The 23,221-nt window shown below is 41.4% G+C and overlaps 8 non-coding genes across 8 annotated transcripts; all 8 read left to right on the top strand.

The window, feature by feature from the left end:
• Positions 1-1,245: 1,245 nt before the first annotated feature.
• On the top strand, positions 1,246-1,352 carry LOC126093477 (U6 spliceosomal RNA). Its single transcript, XR_007521629.1, has one exon. It is a non-coding gene; the product is annotated as a U6 spliceosomal RNA (small nuclear RNA).
• A 2,768-nt stretch (positions 1,353-4,120) lies between these two features.
• Positions 4,121-4,227, top strand: LOC126093483 (U6 spliceosomal RNA). The gene has a single exon (XR_007521633.1). It is a non-coding gene; the product is annotated as a U6 spliceosomal RNA (small nuclear RNA).
• Positions 4,228-6,995: 2,768 nt separating this feature from the next.
• LOC126093484 (U6 spliceosomal RNA) lies at positions 6,996-7,102 on the top strand. The gene has a single exon (XR_007521634.1). It is a non-coding gene; the product is annotated as a U6 spliceosomal RNA (small nuclear RNA).
• A 2,772-nt stretch (positions 7,103-9,874) lies between these two features.
• Positions 9,875-9,981, top strand: LOC126093463 (U6 spliceosomal RNA). The gene has a single exon (XR_007521617.1). It is a non-coding gene; the product is annotated as a U6 spliceosomal RNA (small nuclear RNA).
• Positions 9,982-12,750: 2,769 nt separating this feature from the next.
• LOC126093383 (U6 spliceosomal RNA) lies at positions 12,751-12,857 on the top strand. The gene has a single exon (XR_007521547.1). It is a non-coding gene; the product is annotated as a U6 spliceosomal RNA (small nuclear RNA).
• Positions 12,858-15,626: 2,769 nt separating this feature from the next.
• LOC126093384 (U6 spliceosomal RNA) lies at positions 15,627-15,733 on the top strand. The gene has a single exon (XR_007521548.1). It is a non-coding gene; the product is annotated as a U6 spliceosomal RNA (small nuclear RNA).
• Positions 15,734-18,503: 2,770 nt separating this feature from the next.
• On the top strand, positions 18,504-18,610 carry LOC126093385 (U6 spliceosomal RNA). Its single transcript, XR_007521549.1, has one exon. It is a non-coding gene; the product is annotated as a U6 spliceosomal RNA (small nuclear RNA).
• Positions 18,611-21,390: 2,780 nt separating this feature from the next.
• Positions 21,391-21,497, top strand: LOC126093386 (U6 spliceosomal RNA). Its single transcript, XR_007521550.1, has one exon. It is a non-coding gene; the product is annotated as a U6 spliceosomal RNA (small nuclear RNA).
• The last annotated feature ends 1,724 nt before the right edge of the window (positions 21,498-23,221 follow it).

The raw sequence follows: 23,221 nt of genomic DNA on the forward strand, positions 1-23,221 counted from the left end.
GCATGCAATATTCATTATGTCACATACACAGAAGCTCTACCACATAAGCAGATACAGAGCCAGTCTAGACACAAAACACTAGCAAGCTTCAAGATTTTGGAATAGACAACAACATCACAAACCAGTTTGTCTCACATGACACCAATAGCTACTCAGTTGTTAACTGCTTTCAGGTACTAAATCTATCACTCTTTGTTTTGCACTAGCAATTCTTCCTGCAATAACAACATTCACCAAGCTGGATTACATCTGATTGACATTTCCCAGGAACATAACTATAGCTACTAACACAATGCTAACCTGGTTTCTCCTACCACAAGTCCCCTCAATATTTTAGGCTCATTCACACATCTCCATCACAGTGTTTCACTGTTGTCAAGTAGACCTGCCCTGTGTAAACTTGGATCAACACAAATATATCACCTGGTATTGTACTGAAAACGGAACTATGTCCATCATTCCTCACACAACTCGCATTCACCCATCCATGCCCTAGTAATGACCTACACTGCTGTGTTTCAAAGTGTGCAATATGAATGCTGTTTTTAATGGTTCGTGAGGCTACTGTGTCTCTTGTTGCAGTCACAATTGTCATCTGGCGCCATTGGATGAATAGGACCATGCTTGGTGTCTGTGGAGTTACTCAATAATTTACATGGTCACAGACTGTGTCTTCTTGTGGTGTACTTGATGTGTGAGTTAAAAGTTGCCTTACATATGCAACTCTGTCATTAAATCGATTAGTATCATAAGAAAGTACCACTGCAAGAGTAATGAAATTTGTGTTAGCAGTGAAGGCAGTTTCGCAAAAATATTCACTTGTTTTGAGAGGCTTGAAGACCTGCTACCAGCTCCAATCAGAGTCATTTATTCCACACATTAGAGAAGTGTGCTTCATAGGTATGCCTGTAAGACACTAAATTCGGGATGTAAGAACATGGCGTCAATAGGTGCCAACACGTCTTGCTGCCGCCTAGCGGCAGCTGTGTGAAGCTGCTGCTGCTCTGGGTGGATGCTGCGAGAGCAAGTGACTCTACGATCTAAGTTTTACATCCAATACTGCCAAATAATACAGTTGACAGAGCTGCCACTTACTAATAACGACACCTCGCAGTAATTAATTGACAGATTAGCACTCGGCAGGCCTTGTGTTCCTCGCCAGAGCTGCGTAAAGCTACGTCCAAGCCGAACCATGTTTGACGCGACGCCATAACTATATATACAATTTCAGAGGGCTCCTCGAATGTACTCGCTTCGGCGGTACATATACTAAAATTGGAACGATACAGAGAAGATTAGCATTGCCCCTGCGTAAGGATGACACGCAAAATCGTGAAGCGTTCCACATTTTTTTCGCAATCTCACTCTCTCATGTCTCACATCAGCTGCTAATACCCTCAGCCACCTACACAAGTTTCGCTTCATATCTGCACCCACTTGTCACAAACTATGCTCTCCATTTACGCAGTTCTCCTCCACTCTCTTTCATTCACAACAGAACATGATAAAACTGGCGATAAACCTATCCCTTACATCACCAATGCACATCTAAAACGTCACTCTAATAACAAGTCAGCAAGCACACCAAAACCACAACTACACTGACACAAGTACATGTCACTAGCACCCCTTCAGCTCATTGGCAAACCTGACACAAATCACAGCCAGTCTAAGCCTAAGATTAAGACTAAGCCTAGCACAGGCAAAAGCCTCTTCTCTTCCTCAGTATCACACTCAGCTGTCACAACATCTCTTCCTACTGTCTCAATCACGTCATTTCATAACACACACCTACTGCCACACACAACATTTGGAAACCTTACATCAACTTTACACAAGATATCTGCATGTTCCAAATCTTTCTCACTCACATAGTTTCACTCAGACTACTGCTTAAATACACTCTAGCGCTCTAACATTAGCTTGCATTACCTAATATTTATTTTTCTCTGACGCCTACAAAGCTTCTGGTGCCTGTATGCCACTATCACATACTGTCTGCACACAGACCCACAACATTTATCTCTATTCATCTTCATGGCTGTAGCTGATGCCATAAGTGTTTCAGCAGCATAAATAAACATGTGAAGGAAGATGTCTCTTTAATCATTAAGTGTGCAAGCTACCCCTTTACAGGAAGTTCATTTAACATTATGTTTCAAGTAACTTTCCTAGTGGCCTTGCTATCCAGCTGCAGCCCTCATAATACAGACTGCAGGTGACACCTCATCAGATTCTTAACTGAAGCACATCTGCCTGTGAAATAAGACACTGCCCGTCACCTAAAAACCAACTATTACAGCAAATCTGTGGTGAATCAGCATGTCATGTACAAATTTCGATGGTGTGACCTACAAAGTATTTTCCCACTTGTCTGGCAATCAGCCACTACATATAGTTACCTAAATTAATTTCAAAAGTGTCAGCCAATGAATACCACAACATTGAAGTGTTTAGAAAGCAGACCAGTATGCTAATATTAACATATAACAATGTATGTTAATATTAGCATACTGGTCTGCTTTCTAAACACTTCAGTGTTGTGGTATTCATTAACTGACACCTTTGAAATTAATTTAGGTAACTATATGTAGTGGCTGATTGCCAGACATGTGGGAAAATACTTTGTGGGCCACACCAGTGAAATTTGTACATGACATGCTGCTTCACCACAGATTTGCTGTAATAGTTGGTTTTTAGGTGAAGGGCAGTGGCTCATTACACAGGCAGATATGCTTCAGTTAAGAATCTGGTGAGGTGTCACCTGCAGTGACAGCACTTTGAATCCCATCAATGTCATACAAGTCGATGCTGTTCATAATTGCAGCTGATGCACCTCTCATCCTGTGTCTAGGAGAAAGATTGGACAATATCTGCATGCAATATTCATTATGTCACATACACAGAAGCTCTACCACATAAGCAGATACAGAGCCAGTCTAGACACAAAACACTAGCAAGCTTCAAGATTTTGGAATAGACAACAACATCACAAACCAGTTTGTCTCACATGATACCAATAGCTACTCAGTTGTTAACTGCTTTCAGATACTAAATCTATCACTCTTTGTTTTGCACTAGCAATTCTTCCTGCAATAACAACATTCACCAAACTGGATTACATCTGATTGACATTTCCCAGGAACATAACTATAGCTACTAACACAATGCTAACCTGGTTTCTCCTACCACAAGTCCCCTCAATATTTTAGGCTCATTCACACATCTCCATCACAGTGTTTCACTGTTGTCAAGTAGACCTGCCCTGTGTAAACTTGGATCAACACAAATATATCACCTGGTATTGTACTGAAAACGGAACTATGTCCATCATTCCTCACACAACTCGCATTCACCCATCCATGCCCTAGTAATGACCTACACTGCTGTGTTTCAAAGTGTGCAATATGAATGCTGTTTTTAATGGTTCGTGAGGCTACTGTGTCTCTTGTTGCAGTCACAATTGTCATCTGGCGCCATTGGATGAATAGGACCATGCTTGGTGTCTGTGGAGTTACTCAATAATTTACATGGTCACAGACTGTGTCTTCTTGTGGTGTACTTGATGTGTGAGTTAAAAGTTGCCTTACATATGCGACTCTGTCATTAAATCGATTAGTATCATAAGAAAGTACCACTGCAAGAGTAATGAAATTTGTGTTAGCAGTGAAGACAGTTTCGCAAAAATATTCACTTGTTTTGAGAGTCTTGAAGACCTGCTACCAGCTCCAATCAGAGTCATTTATCCCACACATTAGAGAAGTGTGTTTCATAGGTATGCCTGTAAGACACTAAATTCGGGATGTAAGAACATGGCGTCAATAGGTGCCAACACGTCTTGCTGCCGCCTAGCGGCAGCTGTGTGAAGCTGCTGCTGCTCTGGGTGGATGCTGCGAGAGCAAGCGACTCTACGATCTAAGTTTTACATCCAATACTGCCAAATAATACAGTTGACAGAGCTGCCACTTACTAATAACGACACCTCGCAGTAATTAATTGACAGATTAGCACTCGGCAGGCCTTGTGTTCCTCGCCAGAGCTGCGTAAAGCTACGTCCAAGCCGAACCATGTTTGACGCGACGCCATAACTATATATACAATTTCAGAGGGCTCCTCGAATGTACTCGCTTCGGCGGTACATATACTAAAAATGGAACGATACAGAGAAGATTAGCATGGCCCCTGCGCAAGGATGACACGCAAAATCGTGAAGCGTTCCACATTTTTTTCGCAATCTCACTCTCTCATGTCTCACATCAGCTGCTAATACCCTCAGCCACCTACACAAGTTTCGCTTCATATCTGCACCCACTTGTCACAAACTATGCTCTCCATTTACGCAGTTCTCCTCCACTCTCTTTCATTCACAACAGAACATGATAAAACTGGCGATAAACCTATCCCTTACATCACCAATGCACATCTAAAACGTCACTCTAATAACAAGTCAGCAAGCACACCAAAACCACAACTACACTGACACAAGTACATGTCACTAGCACCCCTTCAGCTCATTGGCAAACCTGACACAAATCACAGCCAGTCTAAGCCTAAGATTAAGACTAAGCCTAGCACAGGCAAAAGCCTCTTCTCTTCCTCAGTATCACACTCAGCTGTCACAACATCTCTTCCTACTGTCTCAATCATGTCATTTCATAACACACACCTACTGCCACACACAACATTTGGAAACCTTACATCAACTTTACACAAGATAGCTGCATGTTCCAAATCTTTCTCACTCACATAGTTTCACTCAGACTACTGCTTAAATACACTCTAGCGCTCTAACATTAGCTTGCATTACCTAATATTTATTTTTCTCTGACGCCTACAAAGCTTCTGGTGCCTGTATGCCACTATCACATACTGTCTGCACACAGACCCACAACATTTATCTCTATTCATCTTCATGGCTGTAGCTGATGCCATAAGTGTTTCAGCAGCATAAATAAACATGTGAAGGAAGATGTCTCTTTAATCATTAAGTGTGCAAGCTACCCCTTTACAGGAAGTTCATTTAACATTATGTTTCAAGTAACTTTCCTAGTGGCCTTGCTATCCAGCTGCAGCCCTCATAATACAGACTGCAGGTGACACCTCATCAGATTCTTAACTGAAGCACATCTGCCTGTGAAATAAGACACTGCCCGTCACCTAAAAACCAACTATTACAGCAAATCTGTGGTGAATCAGCATGTCATGTACAAATTTCGATGGTGTGACCTACAAAGTATTTTCCCACTTGTCTGGCAATCAGCCACTACATATAGTTACCTAAATTAATTTCAAAAGTGTCAGCCAATGAATACCACAACATTGAAGTGTTTAGAAAGCAGACCAGTATGCTAATATTAACATATAACAATGTATGTTAATATTAGCATACTGGTCTGCTTTCTAAACACTTCAGTGTTGTGGTATTCATTAACTGACACCTTTGAAATTAATTTAGGTAACTATATGTAGTGGCTGATTGCCAGACATGTGGGAAAATACTTTGTGGGCCACACCAGTGAAATTTGTACATGACATGCTGCTTCACCACAGATTTGCTGTAATAGTTGGTTTTTAGGTGAAGGGCAGTGGCTCATTACACAGGCAGATATGCTTCAGTTAAGAATCTGGTGAGGTGTCACCTGCAGTGACAGCACTTTGAATCCCATCAATGTCATACAAGTCGATGCTGTTCATAATTGCAGCTGATGCACCTCTCATCCTGTGTCTAGGAGAAAGATTGGACAATATCTGCATGCAATATTCATTATGTCACATACACAGAAGCTCTACCACATAAGCAGATACAGAGCCAGTCTAGACACAAAACACTAGCAAGCTTCAAGATTTTGGAATAGACAACAACATCACAAACCAGTTTGTCTCACATGATACCAATAGCTACTCAGTTGTTAACTGCTTTCAGATACTAAATCTATCACTCTTTGTTTTGCACTAGCAATTCTTCCTGCAATAACAACATTCACCAAACTGGATTACATCTGATTGACATTTCCCAGGAACATAACTATAGCTACTAACACAATGCTAACCTGGTTTCTCCTACCACAAGTCCCCTCAATATTTTAGGCTCATTCACACATCTCCATCACAGTGTTTCACTGTTGTCAAGTAGACCTGCCCTGTGTAAACTTGGATCAACACAAATATATCACCTGGTATTGTACTGAAAACGGAACTATGTCCATCATTCCTCACACAACTCGCATTCACCCATCCATGCCCTAGTAATGACCTACACTGCTGTGTTTCAAAGTGTGCAATATGAATGCTGTTTTTAATGGTTCGTGAGGCTACTGTGTCTCTTGTTGCAGTCACAATTGTCATCTGGCGCCATTGGATGAATAGGACCATGCTTGGTGTCTGTGGAGTTACTCAATAATTTACATGGTCACAGACTGTGTCTTCTTGTGGTGTACTTGATGTGTGAGTTAAAAGTTGCCTTACATATGCGACTCTGTCATTAAATCGATTAGTATCATAAGAAAGTACCACTGCAAGAGTAATGAAATTTGTGTTAGCAGTGAAGACAGTTTCGCAAAAATATTCACTTGTTTTGAGAGTCTTGAAGACCTGCTACCAGCTCCAATCAGAGTCATTTATCCCACACATTAGAGAAGTGTGTTTCATAGGTATGCCTGTAAGACACTAAATTCGGGATGTAAGAACATGGCGTCAATAGGTGCCAACACGTCTTGCTGCCGCCTAGCGGCAGCTGTGTGAAGCTGCTGCTGCTCTGGGTGGATGCTGCGAGAGCAAGCGACTCTACGATCTAAGTTTTACATCCAATACTGCCAAATAATACAGTTGACAGAGCTGCCACTTACTAATAACGACACCTCGCAGTAATTAATTGACAGATTAGCACTCGGCAGGCCTTGTGTTCCTCGCCAGAGCTGCGTAAAGCTACGTCCAAGCCGAACCATGTTTGACGCGACGCCATAACTATATATACAATTTCAGAGGGCTCCTCGAATGTACTCGCTTCGGCGGTACATATACTAAAAATGGAACGATACAGAGAAGATTAGCATGGCCCCTGCGCAAGGATGACACGCAAAATCGTGAAGCGTTCCACATTTTTTTCGCAATCTCACTCTCTCATGTCTCACATCAGCTGCTAATACCCTCAGCCACCTACACAAGTTTCGCTTCATATCTGCACCCACTTGTCACAAACTATGCTCTCCATTTACGCAGTTCTCCTCCACTCTCTTTCATTCACAACAGAACATGATAAAACTGGCGATAAACCTATCCCTTACATCACCAATGCACATCTAAAACGTCACTCTAATAACAAGTCAGCAAGCACACCAAAACCACAACTACACTGACACAAGTACATGTCACTAGCACCCCTTCAGCTCATTGGCAAACCTGACACAAATCACAGCCAGTCTAAGCCTAAGATTAAGACTAAGCCTAGCACAGGCAAAAGCCTCTTCTCTTCCTCAGTATCACACTCAGCTGTCACAACATCTCTTCCTACTGTCTCAATCATGTCATTTCATAACACACACCTACTGCCACACACAACATTTGGAAACCTTACATCAACTTTACACAAGATAGCTGCATGTTCCAAATCTTTCTCACTCACATAGTTTCACTCAGACTACTGCTTAAATACACTCTAGCGCTCTAACATTAGCTTGCATTACCTAATATTTATTTTTCTCTAACGCCTACAAAGCTTCTGGTGCCTGTATGCCACTATCACATACTGTCTGCACACAGACCCACAACATTTATCTCTATTTATCTTCATGGCTGTAGCTGATGCCATAATTGTTTCAGCAGCATAAATAAACATGTGAAGGAAGATGTCTCTTTAATCATTAAGTGTGCAAGCTACCCCTTTACAGGAAGTTCATTTAACATTATGTTTCAAGTAACTTTCCTAGTGGCCTTGCTATCCAGCTGCAGCCCTCATAATACAGACTGCAGGTGACACCTCATCAGATTCTTAACTGAAGCACATCTGCCTGTGAAATAAGACACTGCCTGTCAACTAAAAACCAACTATTACAGCAAATCTGTGGTGAATCAGCATGTCATGTACAAATTTCGATGGTGTGACCCACAAAGTATTTTCCCACATGTCTGGCAATCAGCCACTACATATAGTTACCTAAATTAATTTCAAAAGTGTCAGCCAATGAATACCACAACATTGAAGTGTTTAGAAAGCAGACCAGTATGCTAATATTAACATATAACGCTGTATGTTAATATTAGCATACTGGTCTGCTTTCTAAAGACTTCAGTGTTGTGGTATTCATTAACTAACACCTTTGAAATTAATTTAGGTAACTATATGTAGTGGCTGATTGCCAGACATGTGGGAAAATACTTTGTGGGTCACACCAGTGAAATTTGTACATGACATGCTGCTTCACCACAGATTTGCTGTAATAGTTGGTTTGTAGGTGAAGGGCAGTGGCTCATTACACAGGCAGATATGCTTCAGTTAAGAATCTGGTGAGGTGTCACCTGCAGTGACAGCACTTTGAATCCCATCAATGTCATACAAGTCGATGCTGTTCATAATTGCAGCTGATGCACCTCTCATCCTGTGTCTAGGAGAAAGAGTGGACAATCTCTGCATGCAATATTCATTATGTCACATACACAGAAGCTCTACCACATAAGCAGATACAGAGCCTGTCTAGACACAAAACACTAGCAAGCTTCAAGATTTTGGAATAGACAACAACATCACAAACCAGTTTGTCTCACATGACACCAATAGCTACTCAGTTGTTAACTGCTTTCAGATACTAAATCTATCACTCTTTGTTTTGCACTAGCAATTCTTCCTGCAATAACAACATTCACCAAGCTGGATTACATCTGATTGACATTTGCCAGGAACATAACTATAGCTACTAATACAATGCTAACCTGGTTTCTCCTACCACAAGTCCCCTCAATATTTTAGGCTCATTCACACATCTCCATCACAGTGTTTCACTGTTGTCAAGTAGACCTGCCCTGTGTAAACTTGGATCAACACAAATATATCACCTGGTATTGTACTGAAAACGGAACTATGTCCATCATTCCTCACACAACTCGCATTCACCCATCCATGCCCTAGTAATGACCTACACTGCTGTGTTTCAAAGTGTGCAATATGAATGCTGTTTTTAATTGTTCGTGAGGCTACTGTGTCTCTTCTTGCAGTCAGTCACAATTGTCTTCTGGCGCCATTGGATGAATAGGACCATGCTTGGTGTCTGTGGAGTTACTCAATAATTTACATGGTCACAGACTGTGTCTTCTTGTGGTGTACTTGATGTGTGAGTTAAAAGTTGCCTTACATATGCGACTCTGTCATCAATTCGATTAGTATCATAAGAAAGTACCACTGCAAGAGTAATGAAATTTGTGTTAGCAGTGAAGACAGTTTCGCAAAAATATTCACTTGTTTTGAGAGTCTTGAAGACCTGCTACCTGCTCCAATCAGAGTCATTTATCCCACACATTAGAGAAGTGTGTTTCATAGGTATGCCTGTAAGAAACTAAATTCGGGATGTAAGAACATGGCGTCAATAGGTGCCAACACGTCTTGCTGCCGCCTAGCGGCAGCTGTGTGAAGCTGCTGATGCTCTGGGTGGATGCTGCGAGAGCAAGCGACTCTACGATCTAAGTTTTACATCCAATACTGCCAAATAATACAGTTGACAGAACTGCCACTTACTAATAACGACACCTGGCAGTAATTAATTGACAGATTAGCACTCGGCAGGCCTTGTGTTCCTCGCCAGAGCTGCGTAAAGCTACGTCCAAGCCGAACCATGTTTGACGCGACGCCATAACTACATATACAATTTCTGAGGGCTCCTCGAATGTACTCGCTTCGGCGGTACATATACTAAAATTGGAACGATACAGAGAAGATTAGCATGGCCCCTGCGCAAGGATGACACGCAAAATCGTGAAGCGCTCCACATTTTTTTCGCAATCTCACTCTCTCATGTCTCACATCAGCTGCTAATACCCTCAGCCACCTACACAAGTTTCGCTTCATATCTGCACCCACTTGTCACAAACTATGCTCTCCATTTACGCAGTTCTCCTCCACTCTCTTTCATTCACAACAGAACATGATAAAACTGGCGATAAACCTATCCCTTACATCACCAATGCACATCTAAAACGTCACTCTAATAACAAGTCAGCAAGCACACCAAAACCACAACTACACTGACACAAGTACATGTCACTAGCACCCCTTCAGCTCATTGGCAAACCTGACACAAATCACAGCCAGTCTAAGCCTAAGATTAAGACTAAGCCTAGCACAGGCAAAAGCCTCTTCTCTTCCTCAGTATCACACTCAGCTGTCACAACATCTCTTCCTACTGTCTCAATCATGTCATTTCATAACACACACCTACTGCCACACACAACATTTGGAAACCTTACATCAACTTTACACAAGATAGCTGCATGTTCCAAATCTTTCTCACTCACATAGTTTCACTCAGACTACTGCTTAAATACACTCTAGCGCTCTAACATTAGCTTGCATTACCTAATATTTATTTTTCTCTAACGCCTACAAAGCTTCTGGTGCCTGTATGCCACTATCACATACTGTCTGCACACAGACCCACAACATTTATCTCTATTCATCTTCATGGCTGTAGCTGATGCCATAATTGTTTCAGCAGCATAAATAAACATGTGAAGGAAGATGTCTCTATAATCATTAAGTGTGCAAGCTACCCCTTTACAGGAAGTTCATTTAACATTATGTTTCAAGTAACTTTCCTAGTGGCCTTGCTATCCAGCTGCAGCCCTCATAATACAGACTGCAGGTGACACCTCATCAGATTCTTAACTGAAGCACATCTGCCTGTGAAATAAGACACTGCCCGTCACCTAAAAACCAACTATTACAGCAAATCTGGTGGTGAATCAGCATGTCATGTACAAATTTCGATGGTGTGACCCACAAAGTATTTTCCCACATGTCTGGCAATCAGCCACTACATATAGTTACCTAAATTAATTTCAAAAGTGTCAGCCAATGAATACCACAACATTGAAGTGTTTAGAAAGCAGACCAGTATGCTAATATTAACATATAACACTGTATGTTAATATTAGCATACTGGTCTGCTTTCTAAACACTTCAGTGTTGTGGTATTCATTAACTGACACCTTTGAAATTAATTTAGGTAACTATATGTAGTGGCTGATTGCCAGACATGTGGGAAAATACTTTGTGGGTCACACCAGTGAAATTTGTAAATGACATGCTGCTTCACCACAGATTTGCTGTAATAGTTGGTTTGTAGGTGAAGGGCAGTGGCTCATTACACAGGCAGATATGCTTCAGTTAAGAATCTGGTGAGGTGTCACCTGCAGTGACAGCACTTTGAATCCCATCAATGTCATACAAGTCGATGCTGTTCATAATTGCAGCTGATGTACCTCTCATCCTGTGTCTAGGAGAAAGATTGGACAATCTCTGCATGCAATATTCATTATGTCACATACACAGAAGCTCTACCACATAAGCAGATACAGAGCCAGTCTAGACACAAAACACTAGCAAGCTTCAAGATTTTGGAATAGACAACAACATCACAAACCAGTTTGTCTCACATGACACCAATAGCTACTCAGTTGTTAACTGCTTTCAGATACTAAATCTATCACTCTTTGTTTTGCACTAGCAATTCTTCCTGCAATAACAACATTCACCAAACTGGATTACATCTGATTGACATTTCCCAGGAACATAACTATAGCTACTAACACAATGCTAACCTGGTTTCTCCTACCACAAGTCCCCTCAATATTTTAGGCTCATTCACACATCTCCATCACAGTGTTTCACTGTTGTCAAGTAGACCTGCCATGTGTAAACTTGGATCAACACAAATATATCACCTGGTATTGTACTGAAAACGGAACTATGTCCATCATTCCTCACACAACTCGCATTCACCCATCGATGCCCTAGTAATGACCTACACTGCTGTGTTTCAAAGTGTGCAATATGAATGCTGTTTTTAATGGTTCGTGAGGCTACTGTGTCTCTTCTTGCAGTCACAATTGTCTTCTGGCGCCATTGGATGAATAGGACCATGCTTGGTGTCTGTGGAGTTACTCAATAATTTACATGGTCACAGACTGTGTCTTCTTGTGGTGTACTTGATGTGTGAGTTAAAAGTTGCCTTACATATGCGACTCTGTCATTAAATCGATTAGTATCATAAGAAAGTACCACTGCAAGAGTAATGAAATTTGTGTTAGCAGTGAAGACAGTTTCGCAAAAATATTCACTTGTTTTGAGAGTCTTGAAGACCTGCTACCTGCTCCAATCAGAGTCATTTATCCCACACATTAGAGAAGTGTGTTTCATAGGTATGCCTGTAAGAAACTAAATTCGGGATGTAAGAACATGGCGTCAATAGGTGCCAACACGTCTTGCTGCCGCCTAGCGGCAGCTGTGTGAAGCTGCTGATGCTCTGGGTGGATGCTGCGAGAGCAAGCGACTCTACGATCTAAGTTTTACATCCAATACTGCCAAATAATACAGTTGACAGAGCTGCCACTTACTAATAACGACACCTCGCAGTAATTAATTGACAGATTAGCACTCGGCAGGCCTTGTGTTCCTCGCCAGAGGTGCGTAAAGCTACGTCCAAGCCGAACAATGTTTGACGCGTCGCCAAAACCATATATACAATTTCAGAGGGCTCCTCAAATGTACTCGCTTCGGCGGTACATATACTAAAATTGGAACGATACAGAGAAGATTAGCATGGCCCCTGCGCAAGGATGACACGCAAAATCGTGAAGCGTTCCACATTTTTTTCGCAATCTCACTCTCTCATGTCTCACATCAGCTGCTAATACCCTCAGCCACCTACACAAGTTTCGCTTCATATCTGCACCCACTTGTCACAAACTATGCTCTCCATTTACGCAGTTCTCCTCCACTCTCTTTCATTCACAACAGAACATGATAAAACTGGCGATAAACCTATCCCTTACATCACCAATGCACATCTAAAACGTCACTCTTAATAACATCACAGCAAGCACACCAAAACCACAACTACACTGACACAAGTACATGTCACTAGCACCCCTTCAGCTCATTGGCAAACCTGACACAAATCACAGCCAGTCTAAGCCTAAGATTAAGACTAAGCCTAGCACAGGCAAAAGCCTCTTCTCTTCCTCAGTATCACACTCAGCTGTCACAACATCTCTTCCTACTGTCTCAATCATGTCATTTCATAACACACACCTACTGCCACACACAACATTTGGAAACCTTACATCAACTTTACACAAGATAGCTGCATGTTCCAAATCTTTCTCACTCACATAGTTTCACTCAGACTACTGCTTAAATACACTCTAGCGCTCTAACATTAGCTTGCATTACCTAATATTTATTTTTCTCTAACGCCTACAAAGCTTCTGGTGCCTGTATGCCACTATCACATACTGTCTGCACACAGACCCACAACATTTATCTCTATTCATCTTCATGGCTGTAGCTGATGCCATAATTGTTTCAGCAGCATAAATAAACATGTGAAGGAAGATGTCTCTTTAATCATTAAGTGTGCAAGCTACCCCTTTACAGGAAGTTCATTTAACATTATGTTTCAAGTAACTTTCCTAGTGGCCTTGCTATCCAGCTGCAGCCCTCATAATACAGACTGCAGGTGACACCTCATCAGATTCTTAACTGAAGCACATCTGCCTGTGAAATAAGACACTGCCCGTCACCTAAAAACCAACTATTACAGCAAATCTGTGGTGAATCAGCATGTCATGTACAAATTTCGATGGTGTGACCCACAAAGTATTTTCCCACATGTATGGCAATCAGCCACTACATATAGTTACCTAAATTAATTTCAAAAGTGTCAGTCAATGAATACCACAACATTGAAGTGTTTAGAAAGCAGACCAGTATGCTAATATTAACATATAACACTGTATGTTAATATTAGCATACTGGTCTGCTTTCTAAACACTTCAGTGTTGTGGTATTCATTAACTGACACCTTTGAAATTAATTTAGGTAACTATATGTAGTGGCTGATTGCCAGACATGTGAGAAAATACTTTGTGGGTCACACCAGTGAAATTTGTACATGACATGCTGCTTCACCACAGATTTGCTGTAATAGTTGGTTTTTAGGTGAAGGACAGTGGCTCATTACACAGGCAGATATGCTTCAGTTAAGAATCTGGTGAGGTGTCACCTGCAGTGACAGCACTTTGAATCCCATCAATGTCATACAAGTCGATGCTGTTCATAATTGCAGCTGATGCACCTCTCATCCTGTGTCTAGGAGAAAGATTGGACAATCTCTGCATGCAATATTCATTATGTCACATACACAGAAGCTCTACCACATAAGCAGATACAGAGCCAGTCTAGACACAAAACACTAGCAAGCTTCAAGATTTTGGAATAGACAACAACATCACAAACCAGTTTGTCTCACATGACACCAATAGCTACTCAGTTGTTAACCGCTTTCAGATACTAAATCTGTCACTCTTTGTTTTGCACTAGCAATTCTTCCTGCAATAACAACATTCACCAAACTGGATTACATCTGATTGACATTTCCCAGGAACATAACTATAGCTACTAACACAATGCTAACCTGGTTTCTCCTACCACAAGTCCCCTCAATATTTTAGGCTCATTCACACATCTCCATCACAGTGTTTCACTGTTGTCAAGTAGACCTGCCCTGTGTAAACTTGGATCAACACAAATATATCACCTGGTATTGTACTGAAAACGGAACTATGTCCATCATTACTCACACAACTCGCATTCACCCATCCATGCCCTAGTAATGACCTACACTGCTGTGTTTCAAAGTGTGCAATATGAATGCTGTTTTTAATGGTTCGTGAGGCTACTGTGTCTCTTGTTGCAGTCACAATTGTCTTCTGGCGCCATTGGATGAATAGGACCATGCTTGGTGTCTGTGGAGTTACTCAATAATTTACATGGTCACAGACTGTGTCTTCTTGTGGTGTACTTGATGTGTGAGTTAAAAGTTGCCTTACATATGCGACTCTGTCATTAAATCGATTAGTATCATAAGAAAGTACCACTGCAAGAGTAATGAAATTTGTGTTAGCAGTGAAGACAGTTTCGCAAAAATATTCACTTGTTTTGAGAGTCTTGAAGACCTGCTACCAGCTCCAATCAGAGTCATTTATCCCACACATTAGAGAAGTGTGTTTCATAGGTATGCCTGTAAGACACTAAATTCGGGATGTAAGAACATGGCGTCAATAGGTGCCAACACGTCTTGCTGCCGCCTAGCGGCAGCTGTGTGAAGCTGCTGATGCTCTGGGTGGATGCTGCGAGAGCAAGCGACTCTACGATCTAAGTTTTACATCCAATACTGCCAAATAATACAGTTGACAGAGCTGCCACTTACTAATAACGACACCTCGCAGTAATTAATTGACAGATTAGCACTCGGCAGGCCTTGTGTTCCTCGCCAGAGCTGCGTAAAGCTACGTCCTAGCCGAACCATGTTTGACGCGACGCCATAACGATATATACAATTTCAGAGGGCTCCTCGAATGTACTCGCTTCGGCGGTACATATACTAAAATTGGAACGATACAGAGAAGATTAGCATGGCCCCTGCGCAAGGATGACACGCAAAATCGTGAAGCGTTCCACATTTTTTTTCGCAATCTCACTCTCTCATGTCTCACATCAGCTGCTAATACCCTCAGCCACCTACACAAGTTTCGCTTCATATCTGCACCCACTTGTCACAAACTATGCTCTCCATTTACGCAGTTCTCCTCCACTCTCTTTCATTCACAACAGAACATGATAAAACTGGCGATAAACCTATCCCTTACATCACCAATGCACATCTAAAACGTCACTCTTAATAACAAGTCAGCAAGCACACCAAAACCACAACTACACTGACACAAGTACATGTCACTAGCACCCCTTCAGCTCATTGGCAAACCTGACACAAATCACAGCCAGTCTAAGCCTAAGATTAAGACTAAGCCTAGCACAGGCAAAAGCCTCTTCTCTTCCTCAGTATCACACTCAGCTGTCACAACATCTCTTCCTACTGTCTCAATCATGTCATTTCATAACACACACCTACTGCCACACACAACATTTGGAAACCTTACATCAACTTTACACAAGATAGCTGCATGTTCCAAATCTTTCTCACTCACATAGTTTCACTCAGACTACTGCTTAAATACACTCTAGCGCTCTAACATTAGCTTGCATTACCTAATATTTATTTTTCTCTAACGCCTACAAAGCTTCTGGTGCCTGTATGCCACTATCACATACTGTCTGCACACAGACCCACAACATTTATCTCTATTCATCTTCATGGCTGTAGCTGATGCCATAATTGTTTCAGCAGCATAAATAAACATGTGAAGGAAGATGTCTCTTTAATCATTAAGTGTGCAATCTACCCCTTTACAGGAAGTTCATTTAACATTATGTTTCAAGTAATTTTCCTAGTGGCCTTGCTATCCAGCTGCAGCCCTCATAATACAGACTGCAGGAGACACCTCATCAGATTCTTAACTGAAGCACATCTGCCTGTGAAATAAGACACTGCCCGTCACCTAAAAACCAACTATTACAGCAAATCTGTGGTGAATCAGCATGTCATGTACAAATTTCGATGGTGTGACCCACAAAGTATTTTCCCACATGTCTGGCAATCAGCCACTACATATAGTTACCTAAATTAATTTCAAAAGTGTCAGCCAATGAATACCACAACATTGAAGTGTTTAGAAAGCAGACCAGTATGCTAATATTAACATATAACACTGTATGTTAATATTAGCATACTGGTCTGCTTTCTAAACACTTCAGTGTTGTGGTATTCATTAACTGACACCTTTGAAATTAATTTAGGTAACTATATGTAGTGGCTGATTGCCAGACATGTGAGAAAATACTTTGTGGGTCACACCAGTGAAATTTGTACATGACATGCTGCTTCACCACAGATTTGCTGTAATAGTTGGTTTTTAGGTGAAGGGCAGTGGCTCATTACACAGGCAGATATGCTTCAGTTAAGAATCTGGTGAGGTGTCACCTGCAGTGACAGCACTTTGAATCCCATCAATGTCATACAAGTCGATGCTGTTCATAATTGCAGCTGATGCACCTCTCATCCTGTGTCTAGGAGAAAGATTGGACAATCTCTGCATGCAATATTCATTATGTCACATACACAGAAGCTCTACCACATAAGCAGATACAGAGCCAGTCTAGACACAAAACACTAGCAAGCTTCAAGATTTTGGAATAGACAACAACATCACAAACCAGTTTGTCTCACATGACACCAATAGCTACTCAGTTGTTAACTGCTTTCAGATACTAAATCTATCACTCTTTGTTTTGCACTAGCAATTCTTACTGCAATAACAACATTCACCAAACTGGATTACATCTGATTGACATTTCCCAGGAACATAACTATAGCTACTAACACAATGCTAACCTGGTTTCTCCTACCACAAGTCCCCTCAATATTTTAGGCTCATTCACACATCTCCATCACAGTGTTTCACTGTTGTCAAGTAGACCTGCCCTGTGTAAACTTGGATCAACACAAATATATCACCTGGTATTGTACTGAAAACGGAACTATGTCCATCATTCCTCACACAACTCGCATTCACCCATCCATGCCCTAGTAATGACCTACACTGCTGTGTTTCAAAGTGTGCAATATGAATGCTGTTTTTAATGGTTCGTGAGGCTACTGTGTCTCTTCTTGCAGTCACAATTGTCTTCTGGCGCCATTGGATGAATAAGAGCATGCTTGGTGTCTGTGGAGTTACTCAATAATTTACATGGTCACAGACTGTGTCTTCTTGTGGTGTACTTGATGTGTGAGTTAAAAGTTGCCTTACATATGCGACTCTGTCATTAAATCGATTAGTATCATAAGAAAGTACCACTGCAAGAGTAATGAAATTTGTGTTAGCAGTGAAGACAGTTTCGCAAAAATATTCACTTGTTTTGAGAGTCTTGAAGACCTGCTACCAGCTCCAATCAGAGTCATTTATCCCACACATTAGAGAAGTGTGTTTCATAGGTATGCCTGTAAGACACTAAATTCGGGATGTAAGAACAAGGCGTCAATAGGTGCCAACACGTCTTGCTGCCGCCTAGCGGCAGCTGTGTGAAGCTGCTGCTGCTCTGGGTGGATGCTGCGAGAGCAAGCGACTCTACGATCTAAGTTTTACATCCAATACTGCCAAATAATACAGTTGAAAGAGCTGCCACTTACTAATAACGACACCTCGCAGTAATTAATTGACAGATTAGCACTCGGCAGGCCTTGTGTTCCTCGCCAGAGCTGCGTAAAGCTACGTCCAAGCCGAACCATGTTTGACGCGACGCCATAACTATATATACAATTTCAGAGGGCTCCTCGAATGTACTCGCTTCGGCGGTACATATACTAAAATTGGAACGATACAGAGAAGATTAGCATGGCCCCTGCGCAAGGATGACACGCAAAATCGTGAAGCGTTCCACATTTTTTTTCGCAATCTCACTCTCTCATGTCTCACATCAGCTGCTAATACCCTCAGCCACCTACACAAGTTTCGCTTCATATCTGCACCCACTTGTCACAAACTATGCTCTCCATTTACGCAGTTCTCCTCCACTCTCTTTCATTCACAACAGAACATGATAAAACTGGCGATAAACCTATCCCTTACATCACCAATGCACATCTAAAACGTCACTCTTAATAACAAGTCAGCAAGCACACCAAAACCACAACTACACTGACACAAGTACATGTCACTAGCACCCCTTCAGCTCATTGGCAAACCTGACACAAATCACAGCCAGTCTAAGCCTAAGATTAAGACTAAGCCTAGCACAGGCAAAAGCCTCTTCTCTTCCTCAGTATCACACTCAGCTGTCACAACATCTCTTCCTACTGTCTCAATCATGTCATTTCATAACACACACCTACTGCCACACACAACATTTGGAAACCTTACATCAACTTTACACAAGATAGCTGCATGTTCCAAATCTTTCTCACTCACATAGTTTCACTCAGACTACTGCTTAAATACACTCTAGCGCTCTAACATTAGCTTGCATTACCTAATATTTATTTTTCTCTAACGCCTACAAAGCTTCTGGTGCCTGTATGCCACTATCACATACTGTCTGCACACAGACCCACAACATTTATCTCTATTCATCTTCATGGCTGTAGCTGATGCCATAATTGTTTCAGCAGCATAAATAAACATGTGAAGGAAGATGTCTCTTTAATCATTAAGTGTGCAAGCTACCCCTTTACAGGAAGTTCATTTAACATTATGTTTCAAGTAACTTTCCTAGTGGCCTTGCTATCCAGCTGCAGCCCTCATAATACAGACTGCAGGTGACACCTCATCAGATTCTTAACTGAAGCACATCTGCCTGTGAAATAAGACACTGCCCGTCACCTAAAAACCAACTATTACAGCAAATCTGTGGTGAATCAGCATGTCATGTACAAATTTCGATGGTGTGACCCACAAAGTATTTTCCCACATGTCTGGCAATCAGCCACTACATATAGTTACCTAAATTAATTTCAAAAGTGTCAGCCAATGAATACCACAACATTGAAGTGTTTAGAAAGCAGACCAGTATGCTAATATTAACATATAACACTGTATGTTAATATTAGCATACTGGTCTGCTTTCTAAACACTTCAGTGTTGTGGTATTCATTAACTGACACCTTTGAAATTAATTTAGGTAACTATATGTAGTGGCTGATTGCCAGACATGTGAGAAAATACTTTGTGGGTCACACCAGTGAAATTTGTACATGACATGCTGCTTCACCACAGATTTGCTGTAATAGTTGGTTTTTAGGTGAAGGGCAGTGGCTCATTACACAGGCAGATATGCTTCAGTTAAGAATCTGGTGAGGTGTCACCTGCAGTGACAGCACTTTGAATTCCATCAATGTCATACAAGTCGATGCTGTTCATAATTGCAGCTGATGCACCTCTCATCCTGTGTCTAGGAGAAAGATTGGACAATCTCTGCATGCAATATTCATTATGTCACATACACAGAAGCTCTACCACATAAGCAGATACAGAGCCAGTCTAGACACAAAACACTAGCAAGCTTCAAGATTTTGGAATAGACAACAACATCACAAACCAGTTTGTCTCACATGACACCAATAGCTACTCAGTTGTTAACTGCTTTCAGATACTAAATCTATCACTCTTTGTTTTGCACTAGCAATTCTTCCTGCAATAACAACATTCACCAAACTGGATTACATCTGATTGACATTTCCCAGGAACATAACTATAGCTACTAACACAATGCTAACCTGGTTTCTCCTACCACAAGTCCCCTCAATATTTTAGGCTCATTCACACATCTCCATCACAGTGTTTCACTGTTGTCAAGTAGACCTGCCCTGTGTAAACTTGGATCAACACAAATATATCACCTGGTATTGTACTGAAAACGGAACTATGTCCATCATTCCTACTACTATCTCACACAACTCGCATTCACCCATCCATGCCCTAGTAATGACCTACACTGATGAGTTTCGAAGTGTGCAATATGAATGCTGTTTTTAATGGTTCGTGAGGCTACTGTGTCTCTTCTTGCAGTCACAATTGTCTTCTGGCGCCATTGGATGAATAGGACCATGCTTGGTGTCTGTGGAGTTACTCAATAATTTACATGGTCACAGACTGTGTCTTCTTGTGGTGCACTTGATGTGTGAGTTAAAAGTTGCCTTACATATGCGACTCTGTCATTAAATCGATTAGTATCATAAGAAAGTACCACTGCAAGAGTAATGAAATTTGTGTTAGCAGTGAAGACAGTTTCGCAAAAATATTCACTTGTTTTGAGAGTCTTGAAGACCTGCTACCAGCTCCAATCAGAGTCATTTATCCCACACATTAGAGAAGTGTGTTTCATAGGTATGCCTGTAAGACACTAAATTCGGGATGTAAGAACAAGGCGTCAATAGGTGCCAACACGTCTTGCTGCCGCCTAGCGGCAGCTGTGTGAAGCTGCTGCTGCTCTGGGTGGATGCTGCGAGAGCAAGCGACTCTACGATCTAAGTTTTACATCCAATACTGCCAAATAATACAGTTGAAAGAGCTGCCACTTACTAATAACGACACCTCGCAGTAATTAATTGACAGATTAGCACTCGGCAGGCCTTGTGTTCCTCGCCAGAGCTGCGTAAAGCTACGTCCAAGCCGAACCATGTTTGACGCGACGCCATAACTATATATACAATTTCAGAGGGCTCCTCGAATGTACTCGCTTCGGCGGTACATATACTAAAATTGGAACGATACAGAGAAGATTAGCATGGCCCCTGCGCAAGGATGACACGCAAAATCGTGAAGCGTTCCACATTTTTTTTCGCAATCTCACTCTCTCATGTCTCACATCAGCTGCTAATACCCTCAGCCACCTACACAAGTTTCGCTTCATATCTGCACCCACTTGTCACAAACTATGCTCTCCATTTACGCAGTTCTCCTCCACTCTCTTTCATTCACAACAGAACATGATAAAACTGGCGATAAACCTATCCCTTACATCACCAATGCACATCTAAAACGTCACTCTTAATAACAAGTCAGCAAGCACACCAAAACCACAACTACACTGACACAAGTACATGTCACTAGCACCCCTTCAGCTCATTGGCAAACCTGACACAAATCACAGCCAGTCTAAGCCTAAGATTAAGACTAAGCCTAGCACAGGCAAAAGCCTCTTCTCTTCCTCAGTATCACACTCAGCTGTCACAACATCTCTTCCTACTGTCTCAATCATGTCATTTCATAACACACACCTACTGCCACACACAACATTTGTTAACCTTACATCAACTTTACACAAGATAGCTGCATGTTCCAAATCTTTCTCACTCACATAGTTTCACTCAGACTACTGCTTAAATACACTCTAGCGCTCTAACATTAGCTTGCATTACCTAATATTTATTTTTCTCTAACGCCTACAAAGCTTCTGGTGCCTGTATGCCACTATCACATACTGTCTGCACACAGACCCACAACATTTATCTCTATTCATCTTCATGGCTGTAGCTGATGCCATAATTGTTTCAGCAGCATAAATAAACATGTGAAGGAAGATGTCTCTTTAATCATTAAGTGTGCAAGCTACCCCTTTACAGGAAGTTCATTTAACATTATGTTTCAAGTAACTTTCCTAGTGGCCTTGCTATCCAGCTGCAGCCCTCATAATACAGACTGCAGGTGACACCTCATCAGATTCTTAACTGAAGCACATCTGCCTGTGAAATAAGACACTGCCCGTCACCTAAAAACCAACTATTACAGCAAATCTGTGGTGAATCAGCATGTCATGTACAAATTTCGATGGTGTGACCCACAAAGTATTTTCCCACATGTCTGGCAATCAGCCACTACATATAGTTACCTAAATTAATTTCAAAAGTGTCAGCCAATGAATACCACAACATTGAAGTGTTTAGAAAGCAGACCAGTATGCTAATATCAACATATAACACTGTATGTTAATATTAGCATACTGGTCTGCTTTCTAAACACTTCAGTGTTGTGGTATTCATTAACTGACACCTTTGAAATTAATTTAGGTAACTATATGTAGTGGCTGATTGCCAGACATGTGGGAAAATACTTTGTGGGTCACACCAGTGAAATTTGTACATGACATGCTGCTTCACCACAGATTTGCTGTAATAGTTGGTTTTTAGGTGAAGGGCAGTGGCTCATTACACAGGCAGATATGCTTCAGTTAAGAATCTGGTGAGGTGTCACCTGCAGTGACAGCACTTTGAATCCCATCAATGTCATACAAGTCGATGCTGTTCATAATTGCAGCTGATGCACCTCTCATCCTGTGTCTAGGAGAAAGATTGGACAATCTCTGCATGCAATATTCATTATGTCACATACACAGAAGCTCTACCACATAAGCAGATACAGAGCCAGTCTGGACACAAAACACTAGCAAGCTTCAAGATTTTGGAATAGACAACAACATCACAAACCAGTTTGTCTCACATGACACCAATAGCTACTCAGTTGTTAACTGCTTTCAGATACTAAATCTATCACTCTTTGTTTT

Source organism: Schistocerca cancellata, chromosome 7 (genome assembly GCF_023864275.1).
Source record: "Schistocerca cancellata isolate TAMUIC-IGC-003103 chromosome 7, iqSchCanc2.1, whole genome shotgun sequence".
In the NCBI taxonomy this organism is placed as follows: domain Eukaryota; kingdom Metazoa; phylum Arthropoda; class Insecta; order Orthoptera; family Acrididae; genus Schistocerca; species Schistocerca cancellata.